Raw genomic sequence first — 27,070 nt, 5'->3', positions numbered from 1 at the left:
ATGTAATTGCATATTGGATGAGAGATCAATGGCTCACAAGCCCATCACCCTGGGAGATGGGACCAAGCTGCTGAGTCATTGATTATTTCAGATGATGTGCCTACACATCAGTGTCTGCTGTTCCTGAACACCGGAGCGGCTTCAGGCATGTAACACAGACTCAGTGATTTCTTCCATCACCCTCCTGGAAAGGAAGCCAGTTCTCAAAGACTTCAAAATCTCTGCTATTTCAATAACTGCAAGAATTGGTTTGCTTCTAGGAGTTTAATCTAAAAACTATATATAACCTTTCGGGGCTTCTGTCAGAACACCAGAGATGGGGAGAAATCCGTGTTGCTACTGGAGACCAGAGCATGGAAGGGATAATGGTTTCTGGCAGCACCAGCTGACAGCACACAGCGAACACAGTTCTCAGCTGGAACAACAGGCAGCACCTGAATGTCACCTTTTAGCTGGGTAAAGCATATTGGTATCAGACAGGGAAGCTGGAATTAGACAGGGAAAAGAAGTGTGTGGCTTTCACAATTAAATACCTGAGCAACAGGTTCAGGGAACTGTGAGCATGTCACTGGGAATGAATGAGGGGCTGGTGTGCTTCAGTGCACACTGGAAACTTAAATCTGCAATTTCCATTACATTGGCAATGTAATGAAAGGGTGTGAGGGTGGGCAGGCCCTGGCACAGGGGGCCCCCAGAAGCTGTGGCTGCCCCTGGATCCCTGGAAGTATCCAAGGTTGGACAGGGCTTGGAGCAGCCTGGGACAGTGGAAGGGGTGCCTGCCCATTGTAGGGGTGGAACAAAATTATCTTTAAGGTCCCTCCAACCCAAACCATTCTGGGATTCTATGATATGTAATAAACTGCAAATAGGGTGACAGTTTCTAGAGGGTGAATGTGCTGTCCTGTGACAGACCAGGAGCTGAGGGTGGCTTCACCTGGGCACAGCATCACCTAAATCTGGCTTCCAACATGCTGATCCTACTTTTTCCTGCCAGGGAAGTCACTTCTTGGCCATGCATCAGGTTATGCATCAGAGAGGCACTCTAATTTTTTGGCAGCTTTTGACAACAGGGCACAGAGTATTCTTTACTGCATTTCATTACAAGTTTGGGCAAATCTGAATAACAAAATCTTTGGTACAAATTTGTATCTGTTGTACAGTGGACTTACAAAGCTTTTTCAGAGCTTTGCAGAAAATATTTACTAAAAATAAATAAAACCAGTTAATAAAATATTGTCATTATTATTTTAAAGCAAAATTTTCAGTTCTTCCCTTTGTGCAATATCCTGTTACAGCTGGATCTCTTTCTATTTCATTTTGTGGGGCAGAATTGCACTCCATAAGGCAGTAAGGTAATACCTCAGTAGGGAATTCTTCAAGCTCATTCTTTTAAGCATTTATATTTTCTAAAGTGTTATTCTATTTTTACCAATAGACTCCAACTTCTGTAAGTAATTGAAACTCTATCTGTGTTCACTAGATCGAACATCCCTGATCTGAACCACAGGGGAGCAAAAAGAAACCTTTATCCTCTACACTGAAATCCTGATGCCTGAATTCAACTCTTTCCAGTGATCTTGCAGATTTTATAGCAGAATTAATTACTCAGTGCCAAATTCTGCTATTGGCTTCAGATCCATTTGGTCTAATCACTAAATAATAGAAACATTGGAACAATAAAAGATCAGTTTCAAGTGTGTCCTATTTAAATGCATCTGCTTATCCCTAAGATTGTTTGTATCAAGGATATAATAGCATTATTGCAGTAGACATCAGGGGCTGTATCACAGCAAGGAAACCACCACTGCTTAGGAATGCATTTTCCCAGTGTGATATATATACATATATACACATAACCCCATCCTTCCCAAACACGGCAGCTGTGGGGACTTCCAGAGCTGGAAGAGCAACAAAGGGAGCAGAGGTTCTTGGGAGTGCCATGGAGATAGACAGGGACAGCACCAGTAAAACCATAGAACCATAGAATCTCCTGAGTGGGAAGGGCCCTGTCCCTGCCCAGACACCCCAAATCCCGCCCTGGGCATCCCTGGCAGTGCTGTCCAAACGCTCCTGGAGCTCTGGCAGCCTCGGGGCCGTGCCCATTCCCTGGGGAGCCTGGGCAGTGCCCAGCACCCTCTGGGGAAGAATCTTTTCTTGATATCTACCCTAACCCTGCCCTGGCCCAGCTCCAGCCGTTCCCCCGTGTCCTGTCCCTGTCCCAGGGAGCAGAGATCGGAGCTGCCCCTGTGCTGCCCCTCGGGAGGAGCTGCAGCCCCCCTGAGCTCTGACCTCAGTCTCTGGTTCTCCAGGCTGAACAGACCAGGTGCCCTGAGCTGCTCCTTGTACATTCCCTCCAGACCCCTCACCATCTTCACAGCCCTTCTTAAGACACTTTCTAATGGCCTTATTAAAAATCATCACACGGTGTCTCTCTGACACGGGGTAAGAGATCACAGTAACAGAAATCTCTTCATGCAAGGCAGATGTCCTAAAGGCACTCAGCCTGCTTTTATCAACATTCTCTGAAATGCTTTGCCAGCATTTCTGTAGGTAGTTGTGCACTATCAGCCTTTGTTTCATCAAAGGACGACACAAGCTCTGCAAAGCCGCCTGCCCAGGGCAAGGCTGGGCTGTGATGGCTCTCACAGCCCAGGACAAGAGACAGCAGCCAAGGCAAAGACTTCTTCGAGTACATGGCTGCATTTAATGCCTCTTCCAATGTCTTAAAATAGCTCTATTTGCTTTTCTTTTGTCATGACACTTTCTTCACTCGCAGGCTGGAGCAAGAGTATTTTCTCACTTGATTAATGTCCCCTAGCAAAATGACTCATAAATAGATATAGAGCGAGTGCTGCTGAAGTGTCAAGGGCTTGAGCCTGTCTACCACTTTGGGTTTCATAACCATGAACATGCTGCTTTCCAAGACTTAGCCCTCTTCTTTGCCATTCTTCTGACTCAAAAATAGGCCAGTGTTAGGTTTTTTCATAACCACCATATGGTGCCTAGAAAACCTTTGGTACATTTGCAGTTCCCTGGGGCCTGCTCTAGATTTAAGAAGTAGATTTCTGAGGATGGCAATCATTTATGGCAGCTCAAGCAATTTTTAGATGTGGTTCTTTACATCTTTTCTTGTGCTTAATATTTGTCCAGCAAAGAGCCAGCATCTGAAGACAAGTGGCTCCTCAGTGAAACTGTGTACTGCCTTTTCAGTACACCAGATTTGATGCCTCTTGATTTAAAACACTTGCTCCTGCAGCAAAAGTACACAGAAGTGCAAGATTCTTCTTCAGGTCGCTAAGCACATCCCCTCTCACCTGTACACTCCCTGCCTGCCATTTGTCTGGCTTATTTCCTACCTGCTTTTCTCACTACTTCTTATTTAAACAATCCTTTTGCAAACAGAATTGAAAGTTGTGCTGCAGGTGAGGCTGCGATGTGGATCTCAAATAGGATGTGGTTACATTTGCTGTGGCATTTATCTAGATTATTATCCATCTTCTCACACTTTATGACATGGCCACGGCCACACTCTGATCAGCTTCCTTTAATTTCATCCCTGCAATATCTAGAGATGCTTCAAGTTTCTTTTCCACTGTGGGTTGCTTTTTATCAACCCTAAATTTTATCTATTTTGTGGCTTGGTTGGTTAGGTTCATCTGAAGTATTTAGGTTTTATCTTTTAAACTAAATTTCTCCTTGCAAAGTGTGGTATGAGTCATTCACATTTACTGCCTTGCCCTCTTTGCTTTAACGCCTTCTGCAGTTTCTTCTGTTCTAGAGATGAGAATAATTAGTACCCACTCTTAATTTTATAGTTTTGGAGTGTACTATTTTTGCTAGAATGAATATTCCCCTTCTTCTGAATGTGTTTTAAGACAGCTGGAGGTAGGTGACTTGATCTGAATAAATTAACAACTAAACTTCCCTACAGAACAGACCAAGATGTACTCTGATGAGTTAATTCATTATTTCCCATTTTTTTCTGGAAGCTGGTTTTGACCCCCACAATGGAAACAGAAATATTTAATAATAATCATACAGGTTACCTTCTTTAAACCACTGAAGTCTCAAAGACATGCTCCAGATTGTGCTGGCAGTTTGTTTTGGGGAGACTTCTGCCCAATTTATCACCCCAGGCCTTTGATCAGCATTTTTCTAAGTAGCTAATATGTAGCTGTCATTACTTACAAAGTAAATAAAAATAAATGAGCTCACACTTTCATTATGAAAATTGGTTAGAATACAGCAGCCTGAAATTAATCTACAGTGTATGTACTATAACCCCAAAAGCCAAATGAGTGCTGTGATGGGAGCACTCTCGTTAGCATGGACTTACTGGAATAAGCCATTGGAAGTAGGTGCTTTTAGACTAGACCCATTACACTCTGGAATTTTCATTAAACACTTTTCAGATGTTAGCTAGGAGAACAGTTCAGCAGATCATCTCCTCTGGCTTAGTTAATGACTGTGACTTTGAGATACATAGTTTCAGACACAGGGATTGACAAACTCATTCCTAGTGCAGCCGCCTGGCAAAGCACTGGAACAGGCTTGGGGTGCAGAACTCCTGCCACCAGCTTGGTAAAGAGCTCCCAGCAAGAATGGCCCTTGTGGGTAAATCTGTGCGAGAGACAGGTGACGCAAACAGAGTAGCTGAGAGTGTTGTAAGAATGAATTAGAGACATGGGTTAGTGGTGAACAGGGCAGTGCTGGATTAACCGTCAGACTCAATCTCAGGTGGCTTTTCCAGCTTTAAAGATTCTGTGATTCTGTCCCTCCATGTGTTGCACAGACCGGGCAGCAGCACAGACTGCTTTCTGCAGCAGCAGGCATAGCTACCACCACACCCTCACCTGGGGACAAGCGCTCCCCACCAGACACAGATTCCCTCTGCCCAGGTCCCACCACCCACACAACCAGCTGGAACTCAGCAAAGGTGCCTTCTCCTTTTGTTAGAGGGTTTTTCTTCACATTTCCACTTGGGTGGTTCAAACACCTTATCTGGTGGAAACATGCTGCACAGAGGAAGCTCCCAGCAGAAGAGCAGAGGCATTTTCCTTGTTAAAGCAAATAGCATTTTGAGAAACCTAAGACCTTAAAAGCTATAATAAAAACAATCAGGATAACCCATGCTGCCATACGTGTGCACTTGTCAAAAGTTTGCAGCTCGAACCACAAAAGAACAGAAAGGAAATGCTGCAGAGATTCCTGCCAATGCTGCAGTGGGTGTATGCCTCACTGATCCAGACTTACCACAGCCTGCAGGAGCTGCCTGTTTGAAGCAGGCTCTCACCCTGGGTCACTCACTGGTTCCTCACGATCATGAACTAGCAGCCATGGGAAGATGCATCAGGGTCTTGCAACCTTTCTTCCAGGTTTCAACAGTTTATAGGGAAACATGGGCTGATTCCAGCTGCTCATTCTGGAGCTGAAGTTAATGAACATAACAGCAGATAGAAACAGCTTCAGATACAGAAAAATAAGGAAAACCAGCAGGGAAACACTCACGTGGAGTTAAAAAAATCTTTGGTCAAGCTTTTTACTGGGTCATTATTTCTGCTGTCAGAGCGGACATACCTTACCAAAGAGAGACAGTTCAAGTGTGACTGCAGACAGTTGTTGTTTTCTGCTAGAGCTAGATAAAGATTCACACCATCCAAAAACACTTTCTGATGCCAATAACACAAATACAGTATACGGTGCACCACACTTTCAACAGCCTCCTGCTTTCAGCAGTCCTCCAGCTCGTTGTGTGTTTTCATTAGGGCTTCACTGCCATGCAGCGCTATTCATAACTCATGTTAACTTTCTTCAGACCTCCCTTCTGCAATAAATAAGAGTTTCTTAGAAGAAAGACAACTCAATGGTAAGAGGTAATGGCCCAGGCAATGTCTGTTACATATCATGGCTAAGCTGTGAGGGAAGCCTGGTTTGAGGCTCATTTCAGTCAGCTGTGTGTGCTTCTTCTACCTGCATGTTCCCTTCAACATGCTCTGAACACAAGATTATGAAACAGCTGGATAAGATGTGCACATCAGGTGAGGGTGCTGTGTGTGTGGAGTGGCAGCAGTGGTTAATATCCCAGCTCCCTTACCTCTTCTGGGAGCTGAGATACACAGAATTTGAGATAGACCCGGAAAACCTTATTTAAAAACATGATAGCAAAAAATATCTAAATGCAAATATGTGAAAAATCAAAGTTTGATGGTAGTGGCTGCCCAGTTTTGTGACTCTTGGGCTAAAGAATATATGGGTTGGAACTAGCTGATCTTTAAGGCCCTTTCCAATATAAACCACTCTGTCATTTTATGATTCTATGTCTTTTGTCACAGCTGTAAACCAAGGAAAACCAAGCAAAGTATCATGGTCCTAACCAGCTAACTGATGACAAAGTCAATTTTAAGAATATTCTCTTCTTTATTATTAAAAGAAGACTGTATTAGTATGCACAAGATAGTAAAGCAAAGCTGTCTTTATTAAAAACTAAGCAAGGGCTTCTTGCTATATTTAGATTAGATCGAGAGAAAGAGAAAGTTTCTGCCTATTTTCATGACATTACTTTACACTGGATGCATTTTTAACAATAATAGGACACCCTAGGAAGGATGCAAAGACCTGTCAGTGGTTTTCACTGAATGCTGTGACATTTCCAGAGTACTCCGAATGATTCAAATAATGAAGAAATGTAATAACTTCTGGATAAAACCCCTGTTGGATAGTCACTAGCTGAATATTGCTTAAATGCCTTTTGGGTGTTAAATTGCCTCAGAAGGGAAGAAGAGAGGAGTGATTTTGCTACATTCCCACCCTGCCCAGCCAAGGACTGGATGAGATCCATTTGCTTGGAGAAAAACAAAAGAAAAAATTAAAAAGGAAAACAAAAAGCTCTTGGATCATAATTTCTGATGCATCACAACTTAACAGTGTTCATTCATGTCAGTCAGAATGTTTTCAAACAAACCACTGCCATTAACAGCACAACATCCACCACTTCAGGATGGTTGCATTTCCCAAGGAAATTAAGGCCCCATCCAGCTTTACCTGGAGACATCATTCTAAGAATCTAAAAGGCCTTGCATTGAATTAGGGCAAATTTAAATACGTTTCTTGTTATCATTTCTTAAAAGCAAATACATTCCATCTTTTGTGCAAACTCAAAAGGTTGCAAAGGCATGGGATGGTTTTAAAGAATTGCTGCAGGTTTTCCTAGAGGCATGAATTTGATCTGGATCAACTCTTTCAAAGTTTTAAAATGACAGATTTAAAGGAATTTAAACAGCTTTTGGAGCACCCTCCTGGAACCCATCTGCGTATCTTTGTCTTTTCTGTGGGTATCCTGCATTCTAAGACCCCTTGACAGACTTGTCCATCTGCAAGTTCTGAGTGTGGGGTGTGGGCACCTCTGGAGTGCAGTGCCATGGGAACAGCACATGGGCTTTCCCTCTCCATGCTCCCACCAGAGCTGTATACTCCTCTCCATCTCTGCAGCCCTCCCCTGGGGTCTGAGCCAACCTCCACTTCTCTATTTTCTCACAGACAAAGATAGAAAAAATGACTTTTGGGGGCAAAACTTCAGAACTAGACAGAGATGTTGCTTAGCTATGCACAGGCATTTACATTCGTATCGCCTGTCAAGAGGAAAAAAGACAACTCAATTGGAGTAGCAGGGATAAAGCAGCACTGTAGAGAGGTCACCCAGGCCAGCCCGATGCTCTGAGGCAGGCTCCTCTAGGCATGCACCACTCCTGCCAAGTTACATGTTGTTCCAGCCTGTTCTTAGCAGACCTCCAGTGGTGGATAACCCACATCTCACAATGCAGGCCAGCGGCCAGGGCCCCGGTGAAGGATCCTTCCCTCACACCAATAATGGTCCTTTTTATTCTGTTTTGGCAAACACAGAAAGGGATTTCTTCTATCCCATAGATCAGGCTAATTCCCTTGCTTGGTTTGTTTCTGTCAGCTGAGCTTTGAAGATGCCCAATAATTCTAGTCCTAGGAGAGTGTTACGAGCTGTTCTCTGATGAGCACATCATCAAGGACAACACTCTAATGGTTTTTAAATTGTTTCTCTTAGTCATAGGCTTAAAATAAAAATTAAAAAGAGGCAGAAGAAACAGTACAAGCTTTAGACAAATGTAAAAAGAATGCTTAGACACTGTGAAAACCACGGAGAACATAATTACAGACCATGTTTCACTGAGAGCATGACTCATTAGAGAAGACTAAAAAATGCTTTAAACATATATGTCTTAGCTGTTTGGCTGATAATAAAAGTGATAATTAAAACCAAGAACACCAGACACTTTGGGACTCCTCAAATCCCTCAGATTCTTACATCCAGAAATACAAATCAGAGCACATCCTCAGGTGTTGCACAGAGTGTGCCAGTTCCCCCCAGCTGCAGCAGCTGCAGAGCATCTGGACCTTGGACAAAACACATGTGCAGACCCAAATCACAAAGCCACAGGCAAAAAAAACCCACAAGCCTGAGAACACCTCATCTAACAAGGAGCAAGGAGCTGTCCTTGTGAAAGATACTGCTCCTGACAAAAAGCAGTGCAGTCTCCTGTACACCTGCCTCCAGCAGGGGCCTTGGACACTGCATGGTGCAAAGCCAGTAAAACTTTGGGGTGTTCACCTGCACCCAGGGCATTCCAACCCATCCATGTCACATAAACACAATGCCATCAATCATCAAGTGTTTCCTTCAGCAGTTCAGTAGTTCAAAAAGAAAAAAAACCTTAATTCAAGAAAAGAACTTTGGACAGCCACAAATATTTATATGTGTATTTTACGCTTATATAAATATGTGCATAAATGCACACATGTGCATTTGTGTGTAAATACATACAATGTAAATGCAGCCAGGAGCTGCCTGAACTGTAAGTTACCTATGGCCCCTTGTTGACAAGAGGAATCCCCTTCCCAACACCGTTCCTGGCTGCTTTGCTCTGCCTAATGATCAACTGGTGAATGTGGAAATGGATGTGGAGGGAAATCAGTGGCAGAGGCAACACGGGGGAAAGAGCCTCTCCCCTTCCACAGCCTGAGGCATCAACCAAGTTTTCAATCCTCAAGGGAGGCTGTAAAGCAGGAAAAAGCAGCAGCAACCCCAACAAGCCCATTCCTCAGACAAAAACTGCTGACAAGGCATGGACTCCCTCCTAAGTCCTTTTGTCATAAACTGTCCTGGTTTGCCTGGCAGCTGAGATCAGTTTTGAGCTTGTTCTACACAGAGATGACTATATTTTATTTTAATTTTTTTTTAAATAAATAAGCAATAATATTAACATTACTTCAAATAACCTCTTTTTTGTGGCAGGATAATCTATTCTCTCCTTAGTTACCTGCCAGAATTGACTGAGACATCCTTAGTAATGTAAGTGCTGAAGCCATCTCTACAGAATTGCCTGGAGATAGCTAAATTCGTATGACTCAACACTATTACATGCCATTAATTTTGTCTTCAATTATTTAATTTTTTGAAATGTAAACAAGTTTGTACATTGATTTCAAAATTACTGCTGTTAATTTTCTACCCAAATGAAATGTCTGTCTTTCTGCCTATCTACATGGGATATCCAGGTGTACTCCAGCAAGTAACAAACCAGGTGTTATCTAGGAAATAAGGCACTTGGTGTCTGTAGAACATTTAGCATGTGTTGAATGCTCTGCATCATCAGCTGCATTCCGATCTCCTACAAAGAGAACAAAAATTTGCCATAAAGCGTGCAAAATTTTATCCATCTCCAGCAAGGCCAACAGGTAAGGCCAGCTTTAACTTTCTATCATGCCTCTCTTTTGTTGAGAAAAGTGAAAGAAAAAGAAATCTGTTGATATCCAATCACTGAACAGGTGTACTCCAACAGGATTTACATGGGCCCCCACATACACAGAGATGTTTAAACTCCTGCAGCAGTTTAAACCAGCTATTAAAAACTCCAAAAAGGCCGTCAAATTGCTTAAAAGTTTAAGGAAAAGCTACTTTTCAGGTTTGATTATTATTAGGCATTCAGTCTAAGAGCATTGCAGAAGTCTCAAGGCATGTGTAGAGAGACATAGTAATGCTGGTAAAATAACCTCAAGATGCTTTTGTGGAAACCTGTACTATGCTGTGTCCCTGAAGTCCCATCAGCCCACGAAGATAATGTTTCCATAATGTAATTGCAGCTGCATGATGTTACCACTATTGCATTTTAACAACACATGTTTAACTGTATCAGAGAATGAACAAGTGCACTGCAAAAAGCCATGGCACAGTAAACATACTCAAGCAATTTTCTTAATAAAATTTGAAAGAACCCTGGAAACCTGGTTTTACATAAGTTAATTGCAGAGGGGAAAAAATTTAATGGGAGGCGTTAGAATTGTGCCGCAGTTAAAACACAAGTCAGCAAGGCAAATTAGAGACTGCTTTTAAAATTAATATCAAACTCCAGCACGAAACACCAAATACGTAAATGTCTCAGCAGAAATTCAGCTCTTTTCCTAAAATCAAATGTACAGACTCTTCTTTGGAGTGTGTAACATATCCTTTGTGCCTCTGCCTAGCAACAAGCTGCCAGGGGCTGGATGCTCTGCGGAGGGACATTCCTGTTACCCAGACCTACCATCTCTTTATGTCTTCTGCTGGGTTTTTGGGGGAAGTCAGTCCTATTTCAGGTTTTCTCCACACCCATTCTGTCTGAAGCGGTGGGTAAGGTGGGTAAGTTGCGGAGCTCTTACATTAAACAGAAAGTGGTGAGCTGTATTCTGTCACTGCACAGCTGTATTCACAATTGCAGTCTCACACACAATGTTGATTGTGTTTACCAGCAAAAGCTATCTTGTAAATGATGACCAACGCACCTAATGGCTTTAACTTATTTATAGGACTGCACAAAGGCTTCAGACCCAACCTTTGCTCTCATATTGCCAACGGCTATAATTAAATTTTAATTGACAACCTGAATCCGCCCAAGAGTTTTTTCTTCATCTCTCCCAAGGACTTGCAGGGTGCTGTTCCCTGGACCTGACTTGCACTTACTCAGAGCCAAAAAGTGGTTAGGGTTTTTACCAAGTTTAATTCAAGCTCCAGCTCTAGAATGATGAGTAGCACACTGTCCTGGGGTGATGTTATGAAGCTGCTTTATTCCTTAACTGTCCACTCAATGCCCAAGGACGCTGTGCCTTCAGGATGGGCCTGAGGGGCGGTTGAACGGTTTGTCCCAAGGGCTCCGGGGTCTGGGCAGGGCTCGGGAGGGAGTGTGCCGAGAGCACCATGATGCTTTTCTGGGGTTCCTTTGTGTTCCAGCTAGCTGGGAAAAGGTTCTGTTGGGGTTTTTTTCTTGTTCTTTTTTCCCTTTCCTTCCCCTTGCCTCACTGCCTCCCTTCCCTCCTCGCCGGTCCGGGCAGCCTGCGGGGTGGCCCTGGCTGGTCCGAGCCCCCATGTCTGTTCCGTCTCTGGGAATCTGTTGTATTTTGAGGGGTTTTTTTCCCCTGTTCTACCCTGTTTTGTGTGTTAATAAACAGTTTGGTTTCTTTTTTCCACGTTCACTCCTTGTGACCCATTTGTCTCATCGATGGAGGAAAAGGGGAGGAACACTCATTCCAGAGTGTTTCCTACTGAAGTTTTGTCTCAAAAACCAAGACACACACCTAACCGTTGTCTGAATCAAAGGCTTTTCAATTTTATGTGATGGATTAGAATTCCTGAGGATGGTGGCCATTCCCCATGGGAGGGCTCCCAGCAATCCAAGATGTACCTGCACGAGTGCCTTCTATAGCTCCAGCCTGAACAGAGAAACCCCTTGACTAGTGGTCTCAGATCCTGTTTATCAATAATGAGGTTTGATAAACTCTGTAAAGAGGATACCTTTGCTCTTCCAGCCTACACCTCAGCAGAAATTGTTCCCTCTGCACATGTAGAGGAGCAGCTGGATATGCTCTAGAGGATTAAAGGGAAGTTAAAACACTGGGAAGAGGGAAGATACCACAGGAAGATGGAACAGGCAAAATAGTAAATAGCAAGGAGGGAGATGGAGAGAGCAAGATAGATTCTTTACCGAAGTACCATCACATTACCAAAACCTCAAACTAACCAAAAATCCCAACCAAAATCACCACAACAAAACCCCACAGCAATTCAGACTTTAAATAAGTTTTTTTTTCCCACACAGGCTGTGAAGGTCAATGGGACATTTGATACAGGCAGTATGTTTTCATTCTGGAAGCAGCCTGGTTCTCCCTCCTGCCAGTGTATATTATTCCTACAAAAGACTACCAACTAAGAAGAGGAACCCACACCTACAGACTCTATAAACTGAAACAGAGAAAAGCTATTGTAGGCAAGGGAGATCAAACATGCACACTACACAGCAGGTATCAAATGTCTTTTCTTTTTTGTATTTAACACAATGTTAAATACAATGTTTTACTGCAGTCTTGGTTCACATTCAACACACTCAGCAAAAGCTCACTGCAGGATTTCCTTCAACTTCAACAAGATCTGGATCAACTCATGAGCATACAGGCTCTCTTTCCATTACAGAACCACAGCACCATGGAATGGGTCAGGTCAGAAGAGACCACAGTGGGCTCACCTAGTCCAAACTCCCTGCTTGAGCAGGGTCCCCGGGAGCACATTCCCGTAGAAGATGCGCAGTACGCGCAGGCATTACGAGCAAGGGGCTCTCCCACACATCTACAACTCAGAAATCATGTTGGTAGCAGCTCCCTGCCCATGAGCTACTTCATTTCAACAATCAAAAGTGTCTTTAAAGATGCATCAGGACGATTGCTCTACGCTAGCAGATTCAGGAATGCTGTCTGGCAGCCAGCACAGCTCTGTACCGTAGTACTAGCCAGTTAGGACATAAATATTGGAGCCAGGTAGGCAGTTTACCTCTCTCTCCAGCACGTTTCAGTATAGATAATGCCTGGTTGTGCCAGGTTGTTTCTCAAATCACTAGCCACATGAAAAACTGCTATCAATTATGTTTGCATATGTCTGCAGATCTTTTCTTTAACTGGGCCGTTGGCCTTCCCAGTAACACATAGGTGCTTCTCACAGCAAGTCTGTAATGAATTGGGTTTGAAGAGAATGGCTCTAGACACCCTTGAGGTTCTAAGTCAAGCTGTATCTCTAAACCTGAGCAGATACACAGAGAGATAGAAGAAATACTTTTTTAATCTTACTCTCCTTTTGCTAATTCAGTTGTGTTGCAGAAAAGCCTGTGCAAAAGTCTACAATTGTATTCTAGAATCATACTTCGAAAGACTAACCCTCTAACCCTCAAAAGACTATCTTCAAATGTACTGTTTATAGACCTGGTTTACCTTTACTAAGAAGCCTTTTGTTTCCTTTGAGTAATTTTCTGAAGGCATGTTGCACCATAGTTTTGATTTTTGGCTTCTAACTTGAGCTGGAAACTGAGAGCAGCTTTCTTGTTTCAGTGCATACCCAGGCTCCTTGGCACAGCAGAAATATCAGGGCACCTGATGGCCTCAGCACAAAAGCTGCTTCTTGTACTGCCTACCTGCAGACCCCCGAGGCGATGGCACGACAGGTCCTGCTGCAGGGAAAGCCTTGCACACCATGGCACAGCTCCACACCAGATCTGCTGCCAGGCCCAGAGATGTGGAAAACTCTCCCCTGGCACAGAGGCAGCAGCTTCCCCCACAGCCTTCCCAAAAGGGCAGAAATCCTGGGCCTCAACTCTCACTCAGTATTACCTACAGACACAGTCTTATGACTTTCTTTGTTTGCAGCTGCTTAACCAGGGTTTAGCTCATGATTTAACAGGGCCCCTTACTTTGATTACTCGAGAATTTTAAGAGTTTTGCTAAAACCTTTGTGAAAAAAGTAAGTTAAACACACCAGCCATTTTCAAATCCTCTCTAAGAATCAAAGCAGGTTAAAGAACTGCAACGTGCAGTTGGTTAATTTGTGCCGCTTTGGCTCCATAGGGCTGTGTTCTTTTCAAGCCTTGTGTAACTGTCCTTAATTATACTTTCAATTAATTTCCTGAATGGACAGTAATGCTGTCTACAACGAGGCATGCCACTTAAAAGCAAAGCAAATAATTTCTTGGGATCGTTACTACAACATGGTAACATAAACATGTATTTTGTGCCCTGAGCAGCATCAGAACAAACTGACTCAGACCACTGACCAAAGATGCCCTTTCCTACTGCTTTTGACAGATATAATAAAAAAAAAAAATAAAAGAAAGAAAGGGGAAAAAAAAGGAGAAAATATATTGTGGTATAGATAGTCAGATAAACTGACAGGCAAGCTTTGTATACTTTGTATATACTTACTGGATTAAATTTCCTTTAATAAACTGGAGCTGTTTCAATAATAATAATAGAATCCTAGGTGCTGGTTTCCAATATTTCATCCCATATAATAGTGCAATTCCATTTTGCATTGTTTTCTCTATGACTTGGATGAACACCATCTGGCAGCAGGTGTCGGGAGGATTTACATTGTGAACTCACCTTCAGAGTTTGCCCTAAGGTTACCAAAAAAATTTTAAGTTCCTGGAAAGCCACACTGATCCTACATCTCAGTGAAACCGGAATAAATATCTAATTTCTTTTCGTAATGGCCCTGCTGTTCTGCAAGAACAGAACACGAGGGATCTCTTTACATGCTAGCTCACACACATACCTCCTATTTTATCCGATTATATAGATGCTTTTAAGACTCCACCAAAATTAATAAAGATGCACTTGACTATATCTAGTCTGAAAAACAGTTAAGAACAGTTAAAAAAATTAGTGTTTTTTGGAACTAGGATGTAAAATTCATCTTGGTGTCTAAATTGTGTGGTCTTTGAAACTACCAATGGATCTGACATAAAGGTCTCAAAGCTGAAGCTTTCTGGACTCTGAATTATGCTTTTTTTTAAATATATTAAGACAAAAATTATTTGGAACGTCAGAAACTGGCATCCCTCAAATTGGGACAATTGGAAACCTTAGTTTTCCTGCAATATTTTCAGTCAGATGGTTTGGAAAACAGCCCCAATTTTAAGCTTTTCATCCTCATGCCAGGTGTGGGAGAAATGTGTGTTTAGGAGGTAAGTAACCGACCAGTAGCAATTAAGTACATCAGAGCAGTTTTATTTCTCACATTTTGCATTTCTCCTGACAGCAGTTCTTTAAGAAAGTCTATGCTCAAGATATTCATGTCTCACTTCCCATACAGGCAGCACCATTGCAGAAGCATCTGCCAAGGAAATCTGCAATGTTACTTACCAAGAAGGAGATTAACCATAATTGTTGACAATAATTTCTTTCAATATTTACACCATACCATAAACCAAGGCTTTAGAACACAGTGACTGGGGCATGGTGCAGCCAGGTTAAGGAGTCCACATAGAGATTTCTTTTTCATCTTCCTCATTCATCTTCATATGCCACCAATACAGAAAAAATGCAACGTTTCTAACCTAGGCTGAGATTTTGTGTTTTCCTCTCTTAAAAATGTGAAGGTGTTAATTTCTATCTTGCTCATTTTATTTTTTAACCTTTTCAAAATTGCTGTTCTGTATTTTGAGTCTATAGTTGCAATCCTTTTATAAAGATCCTGAGACTGCCCAGTGTTGTGGTGTAAGTATCCATTACTCTTAAACACTACCATTAGTTTCTCTTCTGAAATAAAAAACAAGTGCCTAGAGATGCAGCACACAACATCATCCAAACCACAGCTGCCCTGGCCTCAGCATTAGGATGTTTCCTGTCTCTGTCATTGATTACCTCTGGTTTGTATATTAATCCTGCAGAAAAGCAATGGCAGAGAGAAAGATAAATTCATATCTCAATCTGCCTGCCTACTTAGGAAGTCAGAAAAATGGTTTGGTGGTGCTCAAGAAGGAAATCCTCAAAAGGGACTAATGACTTCCCCTTGAATTATAACCCTTTTACAATCCATCACACTGATTTAGGGCCTCACAGCTCACCCTCCTGGCAGCCACTGCACTGCAGTGATTCACTACAGTCCTACAGCAGAGACATAGCCCAAAAGATTAAATTCTGCCTGCATCCCTGCCTTGAGCCCAGGCCCCCCTGGGCCTGCGGAGGCCAGCAGTGAATGCAGGTGTGCAGATGCAGACACCTGGAGCCTGCTCCAAGCACGGGACGTGGCCTGTGTTTAGTCACTGCAAGCTCCTTTAGGAACCAGATCCAGGACAGAACTCACATTTAGCAGTGCTTCATCCTGAAGCAGCTGATCCCAAAGCAAATCAGGGGATTCTGTGGTTGCACCTAGTTGTTCTATCACAATGGGATTGGACACAGGCCAGCACTGCTAGATTTCCCTGTGGGGCTCACTCTCATTAGCATGCCTGGCTTGCCAATGTTTTGAGACAACTTTGAGCAACTTTTCCTCCTTCTATCCTCAGACATTTAAGTCACTCAGCTTCAATGAAGATCCACAGCACAGAATGACCTTCCCCCTCCAGCAGAGATGGGTGAAATTCTTTTCTGAGATGAAGGAGGAACTGTGTTTCACCTAATGAAGTGCAGCAGTGTAGCTGTCAGAGCACTCAGGTGACTCCTTTCCCAACAGGATGGTCCAGACCTGTGCCCCAGATACCATAACCATGGCTTTATCACTGTCAGAGTCGGGGTGCTCAGCCTCTCACACTGGAGTCACGTCGCTACCCCTGAAAATATTTACTGGATCAGCAAAAGAGTGATTTTGGATTGGCTTTCCCTGTGCTCCCCAAAGCACCCACTGAGCACCCCCATGCTGGGCTGAGACCTTAAACTTCTTGCACTTCTGGGCATAACCGCAAATTTTTATCTCTAACTACCAATTTACCTCCTCTAAGGCCTATGTTTTAAAGTAAAGTTGCATCTTCACCCTGTAGACTAGAGGGACCTCAGCGTTATCAAAACAATCTGGACATTCCTGGGGTGGGGGGGAACAGCTCCATCCTCAGACCCTCAGGGAGGTGAATTAGCCAGGGTTCAGCTTCCAGGCAGATTCAGCAGTCAGATACTCAAAGAAAGCATTTCTTTAGGTAGAAGCACAACTATTGCTTCTAATCTCCAATTAAACAGGGGTTTTAAAAATCCCATTTGCAGATCTAAACCCCATTTATCTATGGGTAATTTCCTCCACACCTCAATATTTCAGTAACGCTGGACTGATGTTCAACTCCTTCACATGAGTAATGGGAGCATTAAACAGAGATGTTGGCAGCACAGTTTGGCAATGGCAGAAACTGTCACAGCAAAGTTAAAAAAGTAAAATATGCATCTTAATAGGGCAGCTATCCTAAACTTACATTTCATGTAAGTTTCTACAAAGCTTCTATGAAAGCAGATAGGAATTACTTATAACAAATACCCTGTAAATACAAAGATGTTTTTATATCCATGGGCTATATAACTGACATTATGATATTCTTGATATCTTTTGTATTTATTTTATGTCCTATTAATTCCATGATCACTATACTCTAAGCCAAAGAAAATTATTCACAACTAGTGCAACCATCAAGATTTAACAAAAACACAAAAGTCACTCAGCAAATAAAGTAGAAAAGCCAACAACATGAAATAATTGCAAGTATAAGCATCTAGTGAAGTGAAAACATGGCAACAGTGCTAATAAACGGGTTATGTTGGCATTATTTTTACACACTGTATCAAGTATTTGGTGAAAAAAAGGAAGACAAAGCCAGATGGCGCTGCTTTCGTTAGGCAGCAGGTCTTGAAATAAAAGCCCTTATGTATATACACGTTTTTGGAGATAGGAACCAGAAAAGAGAAATATTTGCAATGTGTTTCTGATAGTCAGCAAGTAAAACACCAGAAAATTTGTATTTTTACAGACAGCCCTCAGCATAACTGCAGAGGGGAATGCAGACCACAGGCAGAATTAATGTCTACAGGTTCTGCTGAGGCCACTCAGCACTACCAGGTGAAACAGATTTTAAAATTTCCTTATGTATCATATTTAATGGTTTTAGTCCAGTCTAGTCTATAGACAGTGTTCACCACATCCCAAAGCTGTCAAATTCTTTTAATGTCAGCTTTAAAAGCAATGCCAAGGACTCCAGCAATGCCAACTGTCCTTCTCTGGTTCAACCTCAAGCTGCTGGGCAAACTGTGAGTGGTGCTGCAGGAAATTCAAGCAAATTAATTTTAATAGTGATTTCCAGCCTTGAAATTCCATCTGGGATTGAATTTCCTCTTGCTATTTTAAACTGTGTGTCAGCAATAAACAGCATCTGTGTTTGCTACCTAGCTGGTCTATCACAATGGGATTTGAAGTAGATACCATTTTAAATGATCCAGACCTAAAGATTTCATGTGGTTTCCTCAAAAAATCAAACAAACAAACTGTCAAATTTCTGGCTTTTCAAAAAGCTCCTGTCTATGAACCTGGCAAAAGAAAGCATAAAAGGGATGTAAATTTATATCTGTAAATTCATATATTGGAACATTACCATGACAAAGAAACTACCCAAAAACGCTTAAAGGCCAATGAGTATGAGCCAGCCCTAAGTCACCTGGTCTGACCTCACAGCTAATCCTACTTGAGCAAAATGTTAGGCTAGCTGACCTCCTGATGTTTCTTTCAACCTAGATTACCCAGAGAATCTAGGGACAACTTCAGAAATTCTGGAAAAAACAGCCTTAACTAGGAATTCTTTCTAGAGAACAAAACGAGCCCCACTACTTGCACACTCAAGACGTGAACTCCTGTGTTACACACATCAGTCACACCCATAAGCCTATTTTGCAGTATTTATGGACAATGCACATGAACTTATCCCATTGCACACAGTGGAACCTGAACTCAGTCTCGAGAGAGCACAAAAATCCCAGAAGGGATCAGGCCCTACAGTCCTGCACACAGACACAATCCTACTGCTACACAGCAGCTCTAAAGCCTTGACTGATGCTCCAAAACTGGGATAGCTGGCAAGATCACCGGTTTCTTCTTTTTTTTCTTTTTTTTAAGGATAGTAATATTAATAAAAGACACGAGGAACGGGGGGGCTGCACCTCAGCAATGAAGGCTGCTTTCTTCATGCCTCTGGCCCACTGCAGGGCAGGTGCTTGGGGGTCTTGGGATCCTCAGCACTGCTGTTACCTGTGGAGATGGTGCTCTACCTTGCGGGGAAATTGTCTCTTTTTCTTCCTTCCTCTCTCCCTCCTCTCCCCATACACCTTGGAAGCTGGGAACTACTCCTAAAAGCATGAGTCTGATACAAAAGAACCCTTTGAACAGCTCATTTATTTCCTTTTTTCCTTTCCTCTTTTTTTTTTTTAAATTCATTTCAACAACATACATTGTTCTATGAATTACATTTGTGAGTAATTCCATACACAGAGGCCTTTTCACTTAACTGGATTACTCCTTTCATTGAATCAGCCTTTGCCAACAGTAGCTCTAGGGCCTGATTCTTCTCTTATTTACCTGGTTGCTGACAAGCTATGTAGGGACAAACAACTCAGATTCACACCTGTACCGACACCTGGCATTTTAAACAGGTGCATTCTTTACTCTGGTTTACAGATAACCTCCTTCCACTCCCTCTTCTAGAGCACTGCTCTACCTCTGCACATACCTGAAAAGTACATTAGGTTTGATTTTTCTTTGAATTCCTTGTTTTGGAATATATTACTGCAAATGGGTCATCTCTGACCTATCACTGCCTACACATTTGATGAAAAAAGTTTAAATTCACCTTTCAAAAGTAAACATTAAATTCCAGAGTTTGTGCACAGAGGTATTTAAGACGATCTCCATCTATTTGATAAAATAAAATCTATAAAAATAATTTAATGATAGCAAGGAAGTTCTGTTGGCTAGAATGAAGCAATAAGAACACAGTTTGGGAATGGAAATGCAACTGATTCCTGATCTCATTCATTACCCAGATGAAGATTCAGCCCTCTGAAGTGAATTACCAGTGTATCCTCTAAAACACACCACCACCTCCTAAACCCCTGTGTTATTTGTGTATTTTGTAACACACAGCTAAGTTACGCAGCTTCAGGCACAAGCAAATGTGATTTTCTTAGCAAGACACTTTACCAGCTAAGAGAAATCATTAACACTCATCACAGTTTTATAAAATATAATGCTCAAGCTCAGCAGAACTTTTAGACCAGCCTCACCATGCCAAATTTGCAACTTTATATGCCATTTCATTTCAGCTCTACAATTTCCACAACAAATTTTGCATAAAAATCACATCCTCTAATTGTACAAGTGTGTAAATATACACACATATATATATGCTGTGGTTAAAAAAGGTGCAATGATTCTATTAGGACTTTCAAAAGGAGAAATTAATATATAGAAATAGACTAAGGTAAGCAATTTCAGCCAGAAAGTGTAAAAGTTATGAAGTCTTTAAGACAGAGGATAAAAATAGGAGCTTTATTTCCTCCAATTGAGTCTCTTCTATCCAAACTCTTGACATTTCTTTCCTATTTGAGGTACAAGGCTGTACCTAGTTTCTCAGACAGAACTGTGTGGTAACACTCCCTGAAGCGTGAATCCTGTTCCCTCGCAGGAAAGGTGCAGCAGTGTAAGCACACCCCAAAGTAGGCATTCCAGGAGGGAGTTAATAGAAAGCTTAAGCCAAGACTGCCAGATCTCCTCCGGAAGCGTGCTCCAGAATTAGAGAACAGTAGGACCACCTCACAACCTGGCAGGCTGTCATCATCGTCTAAAAAAATACATAAAAAACAGATCATCAGACTCTCCAGGGAGGAATGCCAATAATTTGTGTAAAGGGCCAGGCTGGGGGACCACACAGCTGTCTCTGAACACTTGTAGTCAGACAACACGCTGCCATGCCATGCCAGGCCCAGGCAGAATTCTCTGGTTTCCAAATGACTTGTGGCCATGCTGCAAATCCATACTTCACATTCAGATGAGATACCCAGGAGCACTCCCAGCCACCTCCCTCCCAGAGGAGCCCGAGGCCATTGGGTCCCTCTTCTCCCTAAAATCAGCCCTGCCAGGCACAGCCTTGCTAACATCTGCACTGCAGGCACGTCGGCTGCTCACCAAACAGCACTGAGCACTGCAGACTACAGAACAGCTGCTTGTACAAGGCAGAATAGAGCAGCTGAGAGGCTGAGCTGAGTGTACGACTGGCGTGCTGTGAACACAGCACACTGTACAGCAATGTGTGAGTGCATGGAGGGCAGCAAGCCCAGGGGAAGTGAGTGCTACAGCACAGAGAAGTCCTTTATGTCATGGGTAGTGCTTGCTCTTTAAAGAGAAAATTAACTGCCTTACACTTCTAAATGCATCAAAAATTAATCCAGAAGAGTACTGTTAAATTGTATATTCTGGGTCAGATCATTCTCACTAACTCCAGACGTCCCCCATTTTAATGCTAAACCACTTGTGTAGATGTTTCTGCTTATTTCTAGGTAGGAGCTTGCTCATTTCCTTCTGGCACAAGTCCAGCACTGCTTGAAACCTCCTCTTTCTCAAAAAGTCTGTTCCAAACGTGTGTGCCAAGCAAGGCAGCACACCTTAAGCAAAAAAATGTATTTAATCACTGGCTTCAAGATTTTAAATCCAAAATGGACAAATGTGATTGCTGAAACTGATCTTCCTAATACCAGAGGCCGGAAATTTCCATATGTGCTTCATGCATTAAGCCCACAACCAGTTGCTTGTGAGCAGGCAAAATCAGAGTCACAGAATCATGGAATGTTTTGGGTTGTAAGTAACCACAAAGATCATCTTGTCGCAACCCTCCTGCCATGGACAGGGAACCTTCCACTAATGTCTTTCCAGAATGTCTGGAAAATGTTCCAAAATGTCTTTCCAGATCCTGCTGATTAGAAGGGAAGGGCACTATCCCTTGCCTGGATCATTGGCTTTTCATTAAACTCATAGTAAATAAAAACATTCAGGTCACTTTCAGAACTCTGATGTTGACATAACCATTGATTCCTGGGGCTGTCAGGTGGCCCTACAGTTCAGGTGATTCCGGAGCAACTCCAGCAATGCAGGTAGGTTACTATACAGGGGATTCAAACACCCTCCTTACCCTGTGTTATGCAGTGTAATCACTCACTAAATGAGTTCTGAAGTAGCAGAGAATTAGATACCTGCCTGCAGTACAGAAAACTGCTTGCCATATTGATATTATATACCCCTCTCTCCCAGACACTTGTCACAGCACCTAAAAATATCCCAATGACCTGCTTCTCTGATTGCATGCCCACAGCAGATCACTGATTCACAGAAGAAGTTGAAAAAGACCTTTAAGATCATCAAGTCCAATCATCAATCCAGCATCACCACTATTTCCACCAATAAACCATGTGTGCCATATATACACTTTTTTTAAACTCTTCCAGGGATGGTGACTCCACCACTACTCTGGGCAGCCCATTCCAATGCTTGACCACCCTTTCTGTGAAGAATTTTTCCCCTAATATCCAATCTGAGTCTTCCCTGGCACAACTTAAGGTCATTTCCTCTTGTCCTGTCACTTACTACCTGGGAGAAGAGACGGACACCCACATCACTATAATCTCCTTTCAGGTGGTTGTAGAGAGCAGTAAGGTTTCCCCTGAGCTTCCTTTTTTCCAGATTAACACAGATGTGCTGCTACAATTAATTCTCAACCCAAAACTTTACTTTGACAAAGTTCAGCTTATCTAAAAGCCCTTCAGTGTGCATGCCCAACCAACTCCTCCTTCCACAACCCTCTCCAATATTAGTGATGGCTGCAGTCATAACCCAAAACAGTTTTGAATCCTTCTTCCTCTTTCTCTCCAACGCAGAGCCGAGTCCTGATAGCCTAGTTAAACTTTTTTGCAGTGGGTATGTGCTTGATTGCCACAATCAGACCAGACCTTCCAGCCTTACTTTCCTTTATCACTCCGGACTAAGTTGCAGTTTGTGGGAAGTGAGTAATTTTGTAAGATAAATATTATGGCACTACAGAATTAATAGTGTCACAGATTTACTAAAGATCCAGGGTATGCAACAGGTCTAAATTATGCATCATGACCCCTGGACACAAAATGAACTGCAGGAGATAAGCTTGCAGCATTGCTTACACCGCTGGGTATGTCCAACCAAGGGAAGTAATTCCATACTGGCACCATTCATTATAGAAAATAGCACCATTTTCATGCCCATTATGAAGCTATTTGAAACAGCTGGGAAGAAGCAGACAGAAGCACATGAAGCAAAGGCTGATTTTAGAGGGATGAATGGAAGATGCAGGGAATTCTGCAGTTCCACTGCCAGCCTTGGTGTTTGTCGGGCCTTTCTCCTTTGCTTTATCTCCAAATTAATGCTTTGATTTTTTTTTTACCCATCCAATTTTTGTTTAAAAAGGGAAAGTCTTGTCCTTAGGTGAACATCTCTGCTGCATCCCTCCATTCACAGAGAGCATCATGGAAATGCCTTTTTGTCTATCTTCTCCCAACTCCCAAGCAGTTCACATAATCACAAGGAGGAAGCATCAGACAGGAAATTATGACAAGACAAAACAAACAAACAAACAAAAACAATTAAGTAAATAATTCAGGTGAAATGTAAAGAGAGAAGTCAGTTTCCTTCCTAGAGACCTACAAGTAGTCATGAACTAAAGAGATATCAGACAGCAACACCTCGCTACTTTTTATTAATGTTATTTTCATTAAAATCAGTCAAGCATTTAGAAAAGAGCTGCCTAAATTAAGCATTTATATTAACATTATTTTTAAAACACCACTAATTTCTGCAGGATGTAGTGCAAGGCTTACAGGAATAACAGGAAACTAAAAAAGGAAGAAAGAGCACCAAATAATGTGCTTTCACTCCAAGTAGTTTTAAAGATATGATGCACTTTCACCTCTTCCCAGAATAAACAATCAAATTGCACATATCTTGCAGTAAGATAAAAAGGGATTTTGGTTTGCCTTTTTTTTTTTTTTTTAGCATAGCTCCCAGGGCAAGGAACTAAAATTTCATAACTGTAAATTTAGATGCCAGAAAAAAAAAAAAAAAAGCAGGACGTGATGAGGAAGGTAGGAGGAGATTACAAAAGGTGCTGCAGTAGTATCTGATGCAAAGTACCAGTCTGGGAATTTTAACCTCTATATCCATATTAAACACCTCAAGCAGCCTCATTTTTCATCATCAGCACCCTCCTTCTTAGTTCCCTTTCTTCTACGTTTTTGAATGACTGATCCATTTCCCCACAGGAAGATTGTACCAATCTCTTTACTTAAACTTGTGCTGTAGTTCAGAAGTACCAGTTTGGATCACAGCGTGCTGTTATGGTGACCACAAATGCCAGGGAGTACCATATACTTTTTATTTTGGGTTTCCTCAGATTGTCTCTTTGGCCACATATATAGTATTCAGGCAGAGAAAATGAATCCCTAGCAAAATAAAATGCAAATCCCTCCCCAAAACCAAGTCAGAGCAAAAAACTCTTGACATTTTTGTGAAATGCGAAGTGCTGTCCTTTCTAGTTGAGTTTCAGCAGTGTTGTAGGACCATTCTGTGCCACAAAAAACCCCACAAAATGGTTAATAATTACTAACAGCTTGAGAGTCTAATAGAGACTGGAAATTCCTTTCATAGCTAAAATGCAAAGATGCAGAGTAGTGGGGTTTTTTTGTTTTCAATACTCCCACCCAAATTTCAAGGGCTGTTCTGACAGTGGTCCCAAGGATTGTCTTTGCACCCTCCAACATTTGGTCTGCAAAACACTCACAGACTGCCTGCCTCAGACTCCTGTGACAACACGTGCAGGCTCTCTCTGTGTCATTGACAGGCAAACAAGACCTACCTACCACAGAGTGTTGCTTCATTCCATGGCTGAAGACTGATCACATCACCAGGCTGCCTCTCTCTTACCACAGCTGGAGTCTGAGCCTACTTCCCTGTAGGGAGCACAGGGTCTTTTTCATAAGCAGCAAAAGGTTGTTTTTTTCAGATTCAACCCACAGAACTAACTCAAAGGCTGGATAACAGGAAATTTTATTGTTAAAAAAATTATACTGGACTGACAAATACAAAGTTTCAACAGAGAACTGACTGTTTCAGACCATATGCCTCACAAACACAAATTCAGCTGTTTCCCAGTTCCACTGAAATTACACCCATTTCCCACAGGATTAACAACAGATCCTACTCTCAGGTCTCCTTGGCATGTGACTGTGCAGCACAAAGCAAGCCACCACACAGGAGGAATCACTCAGCACTATCATTGTCATGTACAAAGAGCAGATCTCTCGTTTCTAGGACTAAGGGCAGCATAATTTCACTAGAGCACATCAAACCTTTACAACTGCCAGACAAGGTTCTCAAAATGCATTTGCAAGGGAGTACAGAAGATGAAAAAGGAGTCTTTAGAAATACAACAGTATCTCTGGAAGTGTCACTGGATGCTTGCAACCAGAGAGGGTTCTGACCAGGTTGTCTTGGGATCCAAATGCACCAACAATTATGGTCCATGCATATTTAATAACTTTTGAATGAACAGGTAATATATCTGATAAAGGCTGGCCTAGCTGAGCGTATTACTGAAGTTTAGCTACCACAAACCCCCAAATTTAGGAAAGCAATGTCCTTTTTTAAGCCTTGGACTTGTTAAGAACTGACAACAGTGTGGTTTATATACATACACATATACCTTTGCTGTAGTAAAACATTGTTTCTTCCATTTTCTATGGGCTATAACAACAAACTTTATTTCTCTCTCTAAATTAGTGTTTCCTAGCCCACTGCACAAAACAGGCAGCCAAGGAAGCAAGATAGATGAGGATTTCCTGTGAAGTCTAATTAAATAAATGCTCACTGTGTCGTTTGTGAAGGCAGTAACTTGCGAGTGTACATTGTGTCAAAGGAGTTTTGTGTGATGAACATTAATGATCAGTTCAGCACAGCGTGGAGAACAGTGAAATGAAATGTTCAGCAACCTTTAGCATGAAAAATAGAAGCCCAACATGTGCTTAATTTGTACTTTGCCACATCTGGTTGTCCATTTGCTTTCGTGTGGACTCCAAAAACGGACTCAGTCACCAATTAAGTCTGCTTTAACAAAAAATCACTGTGAACTCCCAAACAGAACTCAGCAGTTTAAAGTCAGAGAAGTCAGTGCAGCTTAAAGTTGAGGTGAATATGAATTTCCATCACACCCCACTGGAGAAACTCCACAGCACTAAACAGTCAGAGACACATAAAATTTTAAGGTGGTTGCCACAATTCCCCTCTCCTACCTGCTCAGAAGTTATTGCATGTGAGAGAGGTGGGCTCAACTGCTGCATGGGTAAAGCTGCAGGGATATGGCATACAGGGGAGATTTTTACTTGGTGTGTCACAGTCCTTAAACTTCAGCCTGCATTTGCAAGTTTATAGTATCTTTTTAAAAATTCAAATTATGTTTATATATATTTACATTCTGTATGATTGTTTACATTCTATATGTTTACTTGCATTCTGTAAATAGAATATCCTTTAATTCTCTTTAGAGGACGAGAAAAACAAGTCCTAACATAGTGGATTTTGAAGGAGTTCACTTGGGGAAGACACATTTGGACTCTTCACATAGAAAGTGGCTCGTTTAACAACTACTCAGGAACACTTTCAGCGCAGATGAGCAGATCAGGCTTTAAAAGAGATCACATGTGGTCATATAAAACCCAATTACTTACATTTATTTTTTACATTTCTGCTCTTGCTGGCAGCTGTTTCTATGCATCTGAGCGTTCCTCTGATGTCCCATTACCATCACACCTGTATGTTGATCGGTTTTGTACGTGCTCTTGGCCACAGCACAGATGGGAAAGTAAGCATAGGGAGACAAAAATATATAGGATAATGAGGGAAAAAAAAAAAAAGAATAACGATACTGAAACCCTAAAAACACTGATCAAAGAGCTCTTAAAAATCAAACTCTAGCCTTCCACTTTGTCAAGACAGATTTCTGAAATGAGCCATTTGCATCCATTACCAATTCCCTACATACAGAATAACACGCAATGTGATTCTTGGCCAGCACTGGAAATTGGGGCTCAACCCCGGCTGCTTGGGCTTCGCCCCCGGTGCGGGTGCGGGTGCGGGCTCCGCTCCGCCGGGGCT

General features: G+C 42.1%; 1 long non-coding RNA gene across 3 annotated transcripts in view; it reads right to left on the bottom strand.

Moving 5' to 3' along the window:
- Window positions 1-27,070, bottom strand: part of LOC108447423 — a 42,073-nt gene that overhangs the window by 11,598 nt on the left and 3,405 nt on the right. For all 3 annotated transcript variants that reach the window (XR_001862972.1, XR_001862974.1, XR_001862973.1), the window contains exons 2-3: window positions 26,644-26,753; window positions 5,254-5,428 (exon numbers count right to left, since the gene is read on the bottom strand). This is a non-coding gene — a long non-coding RNA (uncharacterized LOC108447423). The remainder of the gene's footprint in view (window positions 1-5,253; window positions 5,429-26,643; window positions 26,754-27,070) is intronic.

The sequence above is a fragment of the Corvus brachyrhynchos genome, unplaced genomic scaffold, assembly GCF_000691975.1.
Source record: "Corvus brachyrhynchos isolate BGI_N302 unplaced genomic scaffold, ASM69197v1 scaffold266, whole genome shotgun sequence".
NCBI lineage: Eukaryota > Metazoa > Chordata > Aves > Passeriformes > Corvidae > Corvus > Corvus brachyrhynchos.
Note: the sequence above shows the minus strand (reverse complement) of the source record. Positions and strands in the feature narration are given on the sequence as shown.